Source organism: Microplitis demolitor, chromosome 4, assembly GCF_026212275.2.
Source record: "Microplitis demolitor isolate Queensland-Clemson2020A chromosome 4, iyMicDemo2.1a, whole genome shotgun sequence".
In the NCBI taxonomy this organism is placed as follows: Eukaryota; Metazoa; Arthropoda; class Insecta; order Hymenoptera; family Braconidae; genus Microplitis; species Microplitis demolitor.
The window spans coordinates 7,285,028-7,300,794 of NC_068548.1; the positions used below are offsets into that span (position 1 = coordinate 7,285,028).

Genomic DNA, 15,767 nt, shown 5'->3' on the forward strand with positions numbered 1-15,767 from the left:
TTATTTGTCTAATTGTAAATTACAGGTGTTTCTTTTACGCAGAATTTTATTCTCTACAAGCTTCATCAGTTACTTTGAACGAAAACAACTTTTCTAATACTTAAAATTTTAAAATAACGTAAAAAATAAAAAAAGGAAAATCCTCAAAATTAATGAATGAATTAATTCTTTTTATTGGTATAAATAATAAAACGTAGAATTAAATGTCATATGAAAAAATATCAATCGTTTCAACGACAATAAACAAAGTTTTCCAATAAATAAACTTGAAAAAAAAAGAAAAAAAACGGTGAACAGCGCTGTTAAAACAGTAATCTGACAATAATCAGAATATGTGTCAGAGTATAACAGTGATAGGATGAAGCTTATAGACCAATGAGCCCGTGTGTAATTTCAATGCCAGTTAACTCATCGTACTAGATCTAATAGACGGGTTGGACATACGTACGTACTAATATCGCGGTAAACGTGGGCGTATCCGTCAAGTGAAGCAATTTCTAGTAGGCTTGCAGATTCTCATGTTCACACTGACTCAACACCAACACCAACTACATAAACTATATTAACTAGACTACTATGCTGAGTTGGTTCACTCAGCCAGCATACGCAACTCTATAGAACTACATACGACATTATGATTCTAACGCCGTACCGACACATCCTCTTGAGTGCTTATTGATCGAAATACTAAACGCCATCACGTTCAAAGGATGCTTCGTTTATTTTACAATACCTTATACAACATACATCCTTTATATATTTTATATTTATATCCATATCTATATCTATATATTGCAAATAGCAATAGCTCCTAAACATTTTACCACTTAGTTACAACAACTGTTAACGTAACAATAGAATTTAGATCTCTGTACTCTGTACTCTACGTATGTATATATCTATATTATATATATACAAACTACACTTCCTAGCTATACATATATAAAGGGCATACACACACGCATAACATGTTAACAACAGCGTCGAATCTAAATACATTTGCATAATTAACGTGGCGATTGTAGTAGTGAGGGTGGGAGAGAGAGGGTGAGAGAGAATATGCACCACTGACCGGGCTGCTCTACCGGATAAAGACAACCTCTAAGGCTAATTTTATTTTATCGTTCCTTTGTGACTATAATACGGTATTCAAGTTATATTTATGCATGAATTATCCTAGATACTTTAGAGTTTTCTTTTTTTTTAAATTATAATACATAGGTTCATTTTTTTATTAATATTATTAACTGGGTTTAAACAATGCTTACTCAAGTACAACACTCTGATTTTATGGCTTCCAACATTTAATTATACTGAAATCATGATTATGTTATTTATAGCTTAGAAGAACTACATATGTTTAGTAGACTGGTTAAAAAAAAATCAACTATTTTTTTTTTTTCAAGGACACACTCTCGAAAGTTTCAGTGAGATGAAAGAAAATTCCTATTAAAATTTGAGCCTTTAATATTCATATTAAGTACTCTCTGATTGCAATTTTCTTTTTCCCATTTAAATAACACAGGAAATTTTTTTTAAGTTTAAGAATTTTATATGTAACTCATCAGCTAATTATTGTACTGAAAAGGTCAATACATATTATTGTTAGGAATTAAGAGCTCTACAAAAACGTCTCTTATAATTTTTCGATAATTGACTCGTTCAAAAGTTATTTAACGCCAAATTTAAATTCATAGTAAATTTCAGTATTATTTAACACTATCAGTTTTATCATAAAATTTCGTAGGACCCCGGGTCAAAAAATTAGATCTGTTTTAAAATAAATGATAAATTCAAATGTTTTTTCTTTAATTCATATTTATTTTATATAGGAATTTAATCTGTTTTTGCCCGTACTATTCCTTATCCAGGCCAAAATCAGACTTATTTTCGTATAACATTTAGTCTGTTTTAAATCAGGTTTAGACTAAAAACAGACTTTTTATAATTATTAGCCTGTATTCAATTGTTTTTAAGGACAGAAACAGATTTTATTTACTATCATTTTTAGTCTGTTTTTAGTCGCTTTTAGATCTAAAACAGGACTTTTTATAAATGTAAATAATAATTATAATAATCTAAATTTATAAATTTATTTTAATTTTTTGGTATTTGAAACATGCTAATGCGCTTCCGTAATAAGAATTTTGATGTTTTCTAATGCCAAAATATTTTCAATTTCATCCAGTAAATAAGAAAAATTTCTTCACATTTTAACAGTTATTTTATCTCTTTTATTCAATGCTATAAATATGCAGTCAGGACAGCTAAAAATTAAGCTGTCAAATTTCCATTAACTGCCGACATTTTTAAACAAAAGATACTGAGTAAATAGTAAACAAAACATAATCAATTCTGTAGCTTAATATTTTTTTTATAAATATTGCCTATAAATAAAAATCTTATAAGACCATGATTTAATCCAGTTTTGTCTTTGCAAATTTTCAGAACTAAAATTTTTAAAGTTCAAGAATTAATCTAGTTTTATCTGCCCGGAACGCAATTATTTTTTAAAACAACAGGTCGAAAAAAGTTTAAAATTTTTATAAAAGATCAGATAATCCAATTAGATCAAAATCAGATCAAATTTTTCGGTCCGGGTAGATAAAAAACAGATTATAATTTTTATAGAAGTTCAATAACAGACTAAGTAGTCCAAATACAGTCCAGTTAGACTAAAATTAGATCAAACTTTTCGACTCGGGACATTTTTTGTAGAGCACTTTATAACTTATAAATTATCTTTCACCAAGTTTCCAAAATTCGGTAACGCCCTTTATTTATTTGCATTTAAATTTAAATTTCTGAAGAAAAGTCATGTTCTGACCATTTTTAAAACCGAAAATGATAGATTTTTTTTTTTAATTAAAAGTCATTTGTATATGGTTAACAATTCATACAAGAAAGAATCATATACTTCTTTGAGTGAAAATCGCGAATTAAGATTTTCAGTTTTTGCTCAGAAATATTGTACTTAATTTTGAATAAAATTTTCTAAACAACAATAAATACCGATAGGTGGCTTAACGTAAAAAAGTATATGATTTTTTATCGTGTGCAATGTTGATCATGTATAAATTAGTTTTAGTCAAAAAGTCGATCATTTTCAGTTTTGAAACTGCTCAAAGATGATTAGAATACGATTTTTCTTAAGAAATTGACGTTTAAATGCAAATAACTGAAGAGCATTGCCGAATTTCGAAAACTTGGTGAAAGATAATTTATTGAAAATAAAATAGTCTACAAAAAATGTCCCATGACATTTTGTAATAAAACTAATATTTTTGTCGGAAATTAAAATTTGCGTTGAATAACTTTTGAAAGAGTAAATTTATCGAAAAATTACAAGAGACCCTTTGTGTAAAGCTTTTAACTTTCAACAAGAATACGTATTGACCTTTCCGGAACAGTAATCATCTGATGAGTTATGAAATTCCAAATTTAAGAAAAATAATTCCCTCTGTTACTAAAATGGGAAATAAAAAATTGCAATCAAGGAGTACTTAATATTAATATTAAGGGCTCAAATTTTAACGGGCATATTTTTTTATGCTATTGAAACTTTCAAGAGTGTCCTTGAAAAAAAAAAAATAGTTGATTTTTTTGAATCAGTATAATATTTAGTAGTAAGCTGTGGTCTTAAACTTACTTTTGAGTTTTGATTATATTTCTGATTCGAGTGTTGAAAATACGATAACATGATCTAATACTTTTTTGTAGAAAATTTAATTTTCTACAAAGAATATTTATATAAATTATATTGTTTCTCTGACGCTTTAGCCAAAATATAAAGTGAAAAAAAATATTTACTGAATTTTTTGATGTACAGAAAAAATAATAACGAGGTTTAAATTAAAAGAAAAAAGAAAACAACCTGAGTAAATAAAAAAAAATATATATATACATAAAGGTATATTATAATAATAAATGCTTACTTGTAAATAAAAAATTCATCTCAGGATGTTTGCATTCCGGCAATTCCATTCGGACGGGGTTTCATTGTTAAAAGGCATATCACCTGGTCTGCTTTAGTCTGGTTTGGCGGGTCATATAGCTCGTACTACTGAAACAGCAATACTACTGCAATGTGCGTTCTTATACTGCTTTTGCGCCTCTTAAATGAGACTCTTTTATATATTCTGTATACGGTACCACCGTTACCCTTAACACTACTTCATATTTTAATTAATGATGCTGTGACCCGACTTTATATTTTTATATATATATATATATATATATATATATATATATATATATATATATGTATATAATCCCGGTCTCACTACCAAGTATAGTGCTTTCTGTATCGTAAAGCCATCGAGTTTAATTTTTTTCTTTTTCGCTTTTTCTTTAAATTTTATTTTCACTTCACTTTTACATTTCTCATTCCTAAATTCCGTTTTGTACATTATAAAATATACTATTTATTTTTTTACATTTATTTTGATTTTTTTTTTCAGTAATAAAAAAAGAAAAAAAATATTTGAATTTAAATTATGAATTTTAAAAGTTCTGTGACATGAAAATTATCGAAAAAAGTGTCTCATTATGTGATAAAAATTTTAATTTGATGTATTCACAATTATTAATGATAGTTAATAAATAGGCAAAATTATGTCAGGTGTTTAAGTGGCGTAAAATATTTTTCGGATTGAAAGTCTTGTTAAAATGTAAGCATCAGATATTTCAAGTTTAAACAGGATTGCAGTATGTACCCGTCCTCGTAGCCAAGGCCGTACCCGTAACAGTAACAGTAACAGTAAGAGAAGAGAATCAGTCGAGAGTGTAATCCGTATTCCGGTTAAGTACGTTTCAGTTAACCACATTTTCCGCGCGGCGTCTTACTTATCGTAGACCACGAGCACGCCTGTTTTAACAATGCAACGAAACTTAAAACTACTATTCCTTAGATACATACAGAGTTACCTCCACCACCAGGTTCAGCTCCAGTTCCAGAACCAAAAGTAAAGGAATGTCTACAATGTCTGGGTTTCCTCTTACAGTTTATTGTGTCGAAAACAAAAACACTCATTTACTTTTTTATTAACCTTTGTTTTTTTAATTTTAAATGCTCCCTATAAACTTTTTAATTCAGTTGAGCTATATTTTTCGACTAAATTCACTCAATTAAGATTATAAAGTTACTCCTAAGAATAGTTTATTTTAGTGTTAATAATTACTGAATCAATTTCTTAGTGTATTTTTTAAGCAAATATTTATACAAATCAACGCTTTCAACATTTTATATAAATACTTTTTTAGAATTAAACACGGGAAGCAGAAAAAATTTTTGGAAAATCAAAAAGTGCATAACTCAATCGCTCATTTTATTTTTAATCATTACTTTTATTTCATTTTTATTTTATATTATTATGAATTTTTATTAAACTTTTAAATTATTCATTTTCTTATTTCTTCTTTTCAGTTAAATTTTTTTTAAATATCCCGCCTTTTTCATGTCCTACAGGTTAAAAAAAAACCGAATTCAAGCTGAATAAATTGGTAAATGACCTATGCATTGATTTAGCTGAAAAAAATTTTCCACGGCCCGTGGGCTCTTTGGAAAAAAAAAAAATTTGGAAATTTTTTGTCTCGCGGTAATTACTCATGATTGCGCAATAGCCGTAGCTCTAAAAAAATTTTGATGAAAATGCAATTTTTTTTTTTAAATCTCGATACGATTATTTTTCACAAAATTACAGCCTTGCAAAAATCACTAAGAAATTTAAAAAATTTTTCTATTCTTTTAATTTTTTGCGTTAGTGTAAAAATGGCAGCTTAAATTTTTTGTGAATAATCAGTTCCACGTTTTTAATTAATCACAATTAACTAAAAGGATTTAGATAGTGATTTTCAAAATGGTTCTAATGATAAAAAATACAAAAATAATAAAAAAAAATTTAGACCGATTAATTGTGTCTGTAGGCAGTTGTCGTGTTTACTAATTTTCATACACGACAATTCATAACTCGTGTCTCTGGGATTAAAATAATTTATATTTAATTGTAATAGAATAATTAATCGACTTTGCATTGGGTTGAAATTATTCTTTAATAAGTTGTCTTTTTATTAGTATATATTTAACTCATTTTTGTACAATCAAAAGAGGTATAGAGAGTATAGTCAAAAATAACAGATCGATCATAAAGCACCCGAAGCGCTTTCGCGCTTGAGGTGTGCAATAGGTGTTTCTCCTATACGTGCATAGGTATAATTTGTATGTTGTCATAGTAAATACCCCTATGTTAACATAACATAACACCTGTTTTATTTTTTCCGTGTACCCAAGATCAGTAATAAAATTTATTGGAGTTACATCAGTAATTTAAATTAAAATTTTTTAGACATCAATGAAACTAATTACTTGATACCTGTAATGGAGTATAAATTTCATGAAAAAAAAAAAGATATCAAGAATATGTATTGACATGAGCAAACAGTAAGTTGATCAAACATTTATTCCGCTAATGAGTTTTCTCGAATATTTGTCTACTGTTTATTAACTAAATTGCCGATTACTCTAGCTGATGAAAAATATAATAAAATATAAAAGTTTAGGTCGGCTGGGTAATCATGGTAAAACCGGGGTCTAGCGTAAAGGAAAAATATTATAAGACCAGTTGAAAAATTGACGAAGGAAATTGCTTGTTTCCTTCAAAGACAAACTCTCTTTCTCTCTACCCTTTTTTTTTACTTTATCTATTTTTTATTCTCATCGGAGACTGCCGAGAAAAATATCGTCAAATGATTTTTCCAAGGTCTTTTTGCCACTCTTTCCTTTATTATCATCATTGTTATTGTTATTATTATTATTATTATCATTATTTTTAACCTCTCACACAGCAATTCGGGCGAAAGAGAGAATAGAATATTTGACAGAATGCTACCCGTGAATGAATAAATTTTCACCGCGACGAATTTCCGGTTTTACTCGCATCATTCATGATATTCACACGTCCCAAAGGGTGTCTCTGAGCTATTCATACAAATCACAAGATTTAAATTATAAAATAACCAACACGAAAATTCTAAAATAAGTATAATAATACTAATAGAACCCTACGGCCTGGCACGTGTCTATGAAAATAATGCCGTTAAATTTTTTAATTTATTAACGTTATTATTTCTAGCAAATGTTTCACCTTAATTTCCATTTTAATTTCATCATTTAATAATTAAAAGTTTTATTTATTTATCTAAAGAACTTTAGTGGGGATTTGAGGGTTTGATTGTTCGGGGTACTATAAAAAGTATTTATTTTTAGTAAAGGTGGGTATAAGAGGATCGAATGCTTGAGTAAATCGACTAGGACGTCCGACGTCCTTCTGTGCCCTATATCTACTGTCTGACTCAACCCCGCGAGCTCCCTTACCTCTAAACTCGTCTGGCTAGCCGCAATCCCTTCATGACGTTGACGTTTTCCCGAGCTTCTGTGGCGTTGAAAAGCCAAAGTATTTGTTCCTTTCCAGTGCACTTTCGTCTCCATCAACCTTTTTCTACGAATTCGAACAAAAAAATAAAATGTATATTACAAAAACATTTTAACGGTTAAATAAAATAACATTAAACTCAAGTATTTATTCAACATGTTAAGCTTTCATTTTGTTTGTACACGTAATAAAATGTCAACAAATATTTTTTATTTATTCATTAAAAAAAGAGATTGTTTTGTTAAGTTCTAAAAAAAAAAAAATCGGTCTGTCGGTTGACCCTGTGGGCTAGCCCCAAAACTTCCCGCCCATTTCGAGCTCCTTGAGCTCCGAAAATTGTTGTGGATACATTTTCGAGCTCTTCGAGCTCGAAAATACTTTTGTGTGCCTTGTATTCGAAAAATATCGTTTTTTACCATTTTTTTCTACAACGATATCTCTCAAACAAAAAAACTGACTGAGACGTTCAAGGTGGCAATCGATGCGTTTGATTGAGTTCTACAACTGATCAGATTTTGAAATTGATTTATCGAGTCGTTTTTGAGAAATTTCCAAAATACTAAAAAAATTTTTTTTTTTAATTCTTTCGTTAACGGTTTCTCTTGAACGAATAAACCGATTTTGATTGTTGAGGCAGCATTCGGCGCGGTTTACAAAGTTTCAGAGCTGATTAGATTTTTGAATCAATCCATGAAGCGAATTAAAAGTTATTCAAAAAAATCATTTTTGAAAAAATTTTATTTTTGAAATATCTCCGAACATACCCTACCGATTAAGCTCAAATTTTCACTGTTTATAGTAAATAATGAGCCGCGTCGAATGGCACCTCGAAGATCAAAATCGGTTCATCTGTTCAAAAGTTACATAATATTTACATACGTACGTACGTACGTACATACGTCATACACTCGGATATCATCTTGAATTTAGTCAGAATAGCTTCCTAGAACCTCAAAACGTCGACATCTGTTGAAATTTCGACTTCCACAAATCAGACTGAAACCAATAACTTCCCGAATTTTTGAAAATTTGCAATTTTCTTAGTGGAAAGTTAAAAATGTACGAATATTCAATAAAATAGTTAACATTAAAATTTTTAGAGAGATTTGATATTTTATTTGAACTTTTAATCCGTCAGCTACGCTGGCAGTTGAACTCTACATGTTTTAAATCGATTTCACACATTTTGTTACCTGTAAATTTATTGATTTAAGCTTTTAAAAATTTTTAAATCAATTTGTAACTGATTTCAGGAAAAAAAAACTCCTAATCCATTCGTTTAGGTTCGATACAAAATTTAAATAAACTCATAAGCAATTTTACACACGTCCAAGAATTGAAATTTATTAATTTGAGCGGTAAAATTTAAAAAAAAATGAATATGTAGCGAGTTTTAAACGGTTATAAGACGTCAAGATTTTCAGACTTACTTAGAAAAGAAAATAAAAACTATATGACTTTTAAAACCGATCTTATAAATACATCAGACTCAGAATTCAATGATTTGACTCGGAAAAAAAATTTTGTTATAACTTCAAACAAAATTCACACTGAGTTTAAATACTTTAGAGGGTAAAAAAAGTAGTTTGCACAAAGAAAATAAAAAAAAAAAAAGTCGTAAAAATTTCTCATATTTATTTAACGCGTTAACGTTTGAATTTATATTGTAAAATTTAATGTATTCAGTAATATTTAAGTGCCATGGATTTTCAAAACATATATATATATATATATATATATATATATATATATATATATATATATATATATATATATATATATATATATATATGTAAAGGGAATTATTATATCAATTATGTAAATATAAAGAGATTTGTAAAAAAGATCATGTCCAGAAAATTTATTTAACGGAAGCAGGCGTAGGTTGTCGTAAGTCTCAGCACGTCGGGGTATTTTTGCTGTGAGTGTGCGCGAATCGCGATTCTGCTGGCTCACTGGTACGAAATAAAAAGAGAGAAAGTTTTATGTACGAACCACTGGCGGGTGTGAAAAGAAAAGGACCGAAAGACGCAGGTGGTGGCGAGTAAAAGACAACTCCTAGGGCGAGGCAAGTGGTAAAAGGACATAAAAAAAATATATAAACAAAAAAAAAAAAAAAGTAATACAAAAGAACAACAACTACAACAACAACAACAACAACAAGGGCGTATATAAGAGAAAAGCAGACACTGGGATACTACTAGGTGAACTTGACAGAAAGACATCTACTCGTCGTGCTGACAGAGGACCCGACGTTCCGGAGAATAATTGCCGGGCAAAAGCCAACGAATATGTCGCCATTTCTTCTCTTCCATTGGGAATACACTTGGATATATTCTCGCTTCCGTTCTTATACTACACGTTAAAGCTAAAGTCTCATCGTAACTATATCTATATATTATTTTTGTTTTACTTTTTATTTTTATTTATTTTATTTCATTTCAAACAACGTGCAGACACTCACGAGTCTTTCAACTATTTTTTCCTCGCTGGGATGGTCACAAGGGATTTTAATATCTCCAAAGATATACAGTTATATTAAAGTTGATATCAAAACTCACTATACATTTTTTTTTGTTTCTTTTTTATTATTATATCTATAAATTTTTGTTGTTTTTTTTTTTGTTTAGAATTTATTACATATATTTTAACATGGATGTTAACTTTTTTTAAAAGTTTAATAGTTTGGAAAATCTAATGCGCATTTTAAAACTTGCTTATGTAATTTCATTTCACATTTCACCGCGGGAAAAAAATTTTTTTTAAGCTAAAAGTTATGATTGAATCATGTTCAGCATTGAATTTAAAGTAAAAATAAACACAAATAATGTTTAAATATATTGACTAAAAGTATTTTAGTTGATAGTAAGTTCATTCATTGATTTTATGATTTACAATTTTTTTCAGGTAATTTACTTTTTAACAGTATTTCACCTTTTTTTGGTCAAACTAATGGTCCGACCTTGCAAAGCATTTAATTCTGCGTGAAATTACCACCTACAATGTTTAATTATACCAACAAAAAGTATCTTTGTTGACAGTTCAATTAGAGGACTGTTTTCAATATTTGATGCACAATTACTACAATGTATAATAAAATGGATAAACAATTTTTTAATAACAAAAACTAATTATTAGATCTCGTAGAACATTCAATCCTACATAAAATGATCATATATACCCTTGGGTTCTACAAAAAAAAAGTAATCTTTAAATGAACTTTTTAATTATAGTTACTTATTAACTTTTGGGATCGAATTAAAAAAAAAATGTATATTCCGATTACAACACACTGGAGTGTAATATAATTAGCGATTAAAGTTTAACGATTACGACACGGAATTAAGAATATTATTAATAATAATAATAATAATAATAATAATAATAATAATAATAATAATAATAATAATAATGTAAATTGAACAGGTCGTTGGATATTTAATAATATTCCATCATCGCAAAAGAAACTTTTGGATTCTTGATACGTTAAGCACGAACAAGAACGTTAACTAATGGGCAGAGAAATCTCCGTCATCTCAACTACTTTTTAATCAAATTTATCATAGTCTCAATAAAGTTTTATAATCATCAACTTTTCCACCGTTAGAATATCTCATACTTCTCCGTTCCTTTTTCCTTTCACAATTATTCTTCTTCTTATTTTTTTGCCCTTCTCTGAAGCTGGAGCTGAAGCTATGGCCATAAGTAAATGAATGTGAAGTACCCCTACGCTGTCACCAGACGGCGCTCGCAAACTTATTCTATTCTTATTCAGTAATGCAATATAGTATATATATATAACTATCAGAAAGGCCTCTTTCTATCTCTCCACATCTCGTATTCTTCATTTTGTAGTCTCTCATGGAGCGGTACTCACTTATTCGTCGTCTTCTACGTGGAAATAGAATTCCTTTTGTGGAATACCCGTGAATCTAATTCGGACAAGTGAACCTATCTCCACCGCACTAGCATATCCAACAACTAGCATACCAGGACGAAAACGACGTAGAGAACGGAGACGACGACGACAACGACGACAGGAATACGACACCAACCGCAAATCCAAAGACGCGATCGTATTTTAGAGAATTCACTTCACTGGTTGTTGTACTCGTGTACTCGTGTGCTCATGTGCCCGTGAGCCGATCCGACCTCAGAGCTACAAGAATTTTAATGTACAATAGGATGCCCTTCTCGATCGTAATGCTGTATTTACTGATAATGTATACTCAATAAAATTTACGGAATTTTATTACTTTTTCACCATTATTAATAAAACATTTTATGCGGAATTTAATTTTGCATTATTTTTCATCATTGATTCAACTTAATCTATGCATTTATTAACTTTATAGTGATAAATATGATGTTATTTTCTACAAAAACTAATTATAAGTTTGGCTATAAACTAAATTTTAACTACATTTTATATTGAAATAAAAATTAAGTAATTAATTTCGGTTTGATTGTCGAAAAGAAATAATATAATGCACAACTAACTAAAAAAATGCATTCCAACTCATAAAACTTTCCTGAAGCAAATCACAACTTAAGAAATCGGTTAAAAATAACCAATAAACATAAATAAAACCTGAGAACAAAGCAATAATACTTCCAACGACTCGATAGAATTTTTCCATTATCTAGAGCACAATAACTAAAACTCATTTATTTTTAACTCCTTAAGTTGAATCCCCAGTTTTAAAAGTATAAAAAATTTCAACACAATTACAAGTCTGATTAACTCTGGAATGCTAACATTTTTATTAATCCATTGATCCATTCACCAATTTTTATTAACCTTCTCACTTTCTATCTCTATTTAAAAAATCTGAACCCATCTAAATTTGTTTTATTGGAAACTATTTTTATTTAACAACTTTTTATCAACCGGAGCCACTGTAGAGATGAATCAACAGGGACCGTTAAAAATATCTCAAAGAATAATTCCAATGCATTACTCTCTATGCTATTCCAAACGACTCTTTCAAATCGTTATAGCTTTAACGAAGTGGAAATTGCTCGAGGCTCGTTTTCAAAACCTCACTTTTTTCATTTTAACATTTATTTTTATTCATTCCGGAAATCCAATAGTCCGCGAGTAGAATTGTTGTAGAAAGAGAAAAAAAAGACTAAGTGACGCAAGTGCAAGAGGAGAAGAAAGAAAAAGAGTATGATAAAATGTCAGATAAAAAAAAGTCAAAGGGCTGATAGCACATAAGGCAAAATGGCGTAAAGAGAGTGTGTGAGAGAGAGAGAGAGAGAGAGAGAGAGAGAGAGAGAGAGAGAGAGAGAGAGAGAGAAAATGACGTCGGTCAGATACAAATTACCGGCGAGCGAATGTAAACTAGTCTTGGGAATAGGGAGGGCGTAGAGGGTGAAACTATAGCACAGAGGGTTGATATTGTATCGCAACAAGCCCCAGGCGAAAATACCCACTCCCACTTTAAACTCGCGAACTGGTCCAGCTGCCGAGACTTCCCTTGTTGGAAAACGGACTGCGAGGTCTATCAACCTGCTAGCAGTCTGTTTACGGGCTCAAAGATTTGCCGCGGCAACACCTGGGGCTTGTAATTCCGTAGGGGCATCATTGTGAGAGTAAATTAACCGTCTAATATGATTCTCGCCGCATTGCTGACCATTTACCGCGCAACCCACGTGCTAAAATATCTTTTATTCAATGCATGCCTGATTATTGCGCCTTATCGTATCTGTAAAGCAAACCCTAATGGCTGTTTACCGATCGGTGGTTAATAATTTGTCAAAAAGCAGATAGCGTCCTGTGTTCCTCGATAGCATTTGATTATGGGGGTCATTATCAAATGTATTATAATCCATAATTACATTTCTTTAAAATCATTATCAACTGCTCTCAAAATCAAACTCTACTATTATTATAAAAACAAATAATCTCGACACTAAATATATTTGGAATGGGTAGTACATGATATCTAAAAACTTTCATATCCGTGTCTATTAGGGTGCTTCGTTTCCGGCGAAAGTATTTTTTTCGTTGCTCATCAAGCAAAATATTGTTTTTTTATGCTAAAACAAAAATACCTGCCAAATTTGAGCTCTTCATTCCAATCCTCAGTACTTTCCATTTGATTTCCAAGATTTCCCATTTAAAATACACGTAAATTAAATTACTTTTTTTTTAACTTTCTAATACTCAGCTGCGTTTTATGATATCGACGCCGTTTTGGTCGCAAATTGTAGAGCATTTGGTGTTCTTCAAAAGTGCCCATAATAACTTAGCTGTAATTTCAGCTGTTCCACTTGTGTTCGCTGAGAAAGTCATTTTTCCTATGAAATTGACCTTTATTGGCTTGCAGAACGTAAACCAATGAATGCACACCAAAAATGTAAATGGGAATTTTATAGTAAATTTTATTCCCTTAAAAAAAAGTCCTATAAGTCAAGTCGCTTAAGTCCATAGTTTCCGAGTTATAGGAGTTTTAATAATTAAAAAATATAATATTAAAAAAAAAAAAAAAAATGACAATTGCTATTTTATTTTTTAAATTATTAGAACTCCTATAACTCGGAAACTGTGGACTTTAGCGACTTGACACATAGGACTTTTTTTGAAGGGAATAAAATTTCCTATACAATTCCCATTTACATTTTTGATGTGCATTCATTGGTTTGCGTTCTGCAAGCCAATAAAGGTCAAGTTGATACGAAAAATGACTTTCTCAGCGAACACAAGTGAAACAGCTGAAATTACAGCTAAGTTATTATGGGCACTTTTGAAGAACACCAAATGCTCTACAATTTGCGACCAAAACCACGTCGATATCATAAAACGCAGCTGAGTATTAGAAAGTTAAAAAAAAAAGTAATTTAATTTACGTGTATTTTAAATGGGAAATCTTGGAAATAAAATGGAAAGTACTGAGGATTGGAATGAAGAGCTCAAACTTGGCAGGTATTTTTGTTTTAGCATAAAAAAACAATATTTTGCTTGATGAGCAACAAAAAAAATACTTTCGCCGGAAACGAAGCACCCTAGTGTCCATTTATAAATACGTTGATCATTTTTTCTTAATTAAAATAAAATTTTAAAAATGTCATCTGGCAACCAGAACGGAAGATATGTTTCTCTAAAGACGTTCTAAAAATTTCGTAAATTTTGTAAATTCATAATTAATAACATTTATATTTTCAAAAATCCGGTATTCCCGACAAGTCGATTATAGAGCACAACCTCTCCCGCTATCGCGTCCGAGGCGTGCAATAATGATGAATCAGTGAGATTAAAGAGTTATTTTTTGCAACACCTGCTTTAAAAATTCAATTTCCGAGCGCTGTAAGTTGTGTCGGAAGTACCAAATATATTCAGCCTTGCCATAGATATTACTTAACCGCACTTGTATGCGAAATAGCCTATAACTTTACAGTTTCAAGTTTACTACATATCCTCGCCTACGGCTCGTAGTGGCCACTACACTCGTTCTTATGACAAAGCATCATGAGCCTTACGCTGGTTACGTACGTTAATATCCCTGCGACAAAATATCCCAGGAACAATATATCTCTGTGACGAAATATAAAAAAAAAATAGTTTTATTATTAGATTCGGTCCAATGCTTTTTGGATCCAAAATGGGAAATTTCAGGGATAGTCTGCAAGGTCTCAAATTGCTTTCTCTTTGCCTATCAAAGCATATAAATAAAATATTTTCAATGAATTAAAAATATTAGTAGAGAACAATCATTAGCTCATTATCATGCTATGCCCTTTTTTCACGGTTTTTGTGTGTTTATTCGAAAATTGACCAACACATAAGCTCGTTGCACACTTTTGCATTGAGCCTTATTTATTAACATGATTTTTGATGTTGCCACTTTCCACCTTCGTTGAGGAGAAAAATAGTATACACACCTTGGGCAGTAAATAAGAAAACCTCAGATCACATGTTTGTTGACCTCGGCTTCGTCTCGGCCAACAATTACATTTGATCTCAGGCATTTCTTACTTTACTGCCCTAGATTCGTAATATACTATTGCAATACGAGTATCGTAAAATTGAACAATCGATAATGTAGAATTTCCCCCCTATGAACGAAAAAAAGAAGGTTGCTGACTGATGGTAATCAGAGAAAGTAGAGAAAGAGGAGAATTAAAAGAAGATTGTTGAGAATACGTGACGGCATTTCATCACCTGAGAATTTCATGTCGTAGCTCTTGACCAGATTGTCAAATAAGTACGAGGTGGAATTGTTATAGATGGAAACAGGCATGGGAATAAACACTTGTGAGAAACGTGGATGGTTGAGCCATCTCGCATGAAAAGACGAATACCAATATACATATATATCCCAACTAGAATTT

General features: G+C 30.4%; 1 long non-coding RNA gene across 1 annotated transcript in view; it reads right to left on the reverse strand.

The window, feature by feature from the left end:
- Positions 1-6,282: 6,282 nt before the first annotated feature.
- Positions 6,283-15,767, reverse strand: part of LOC106693333 (uncharacterized) — a 31,426-nt gene continuing 21,941 nt past the window's right edge. Inside the window, exons 3-4 of the long non-coding RNA XR_001345105.2 lie at positions 7,373-7,496; positions 6,283-6,371 (exon numbers count right to left, since the gene is read on the reverse strand). This is a non-coding gene — a long non-coding RNA (uncharacterized LOC106693333). The remainder of the gene's footprint in view (positions 6,372-7,372; positions 7,497-15,767) is intronic.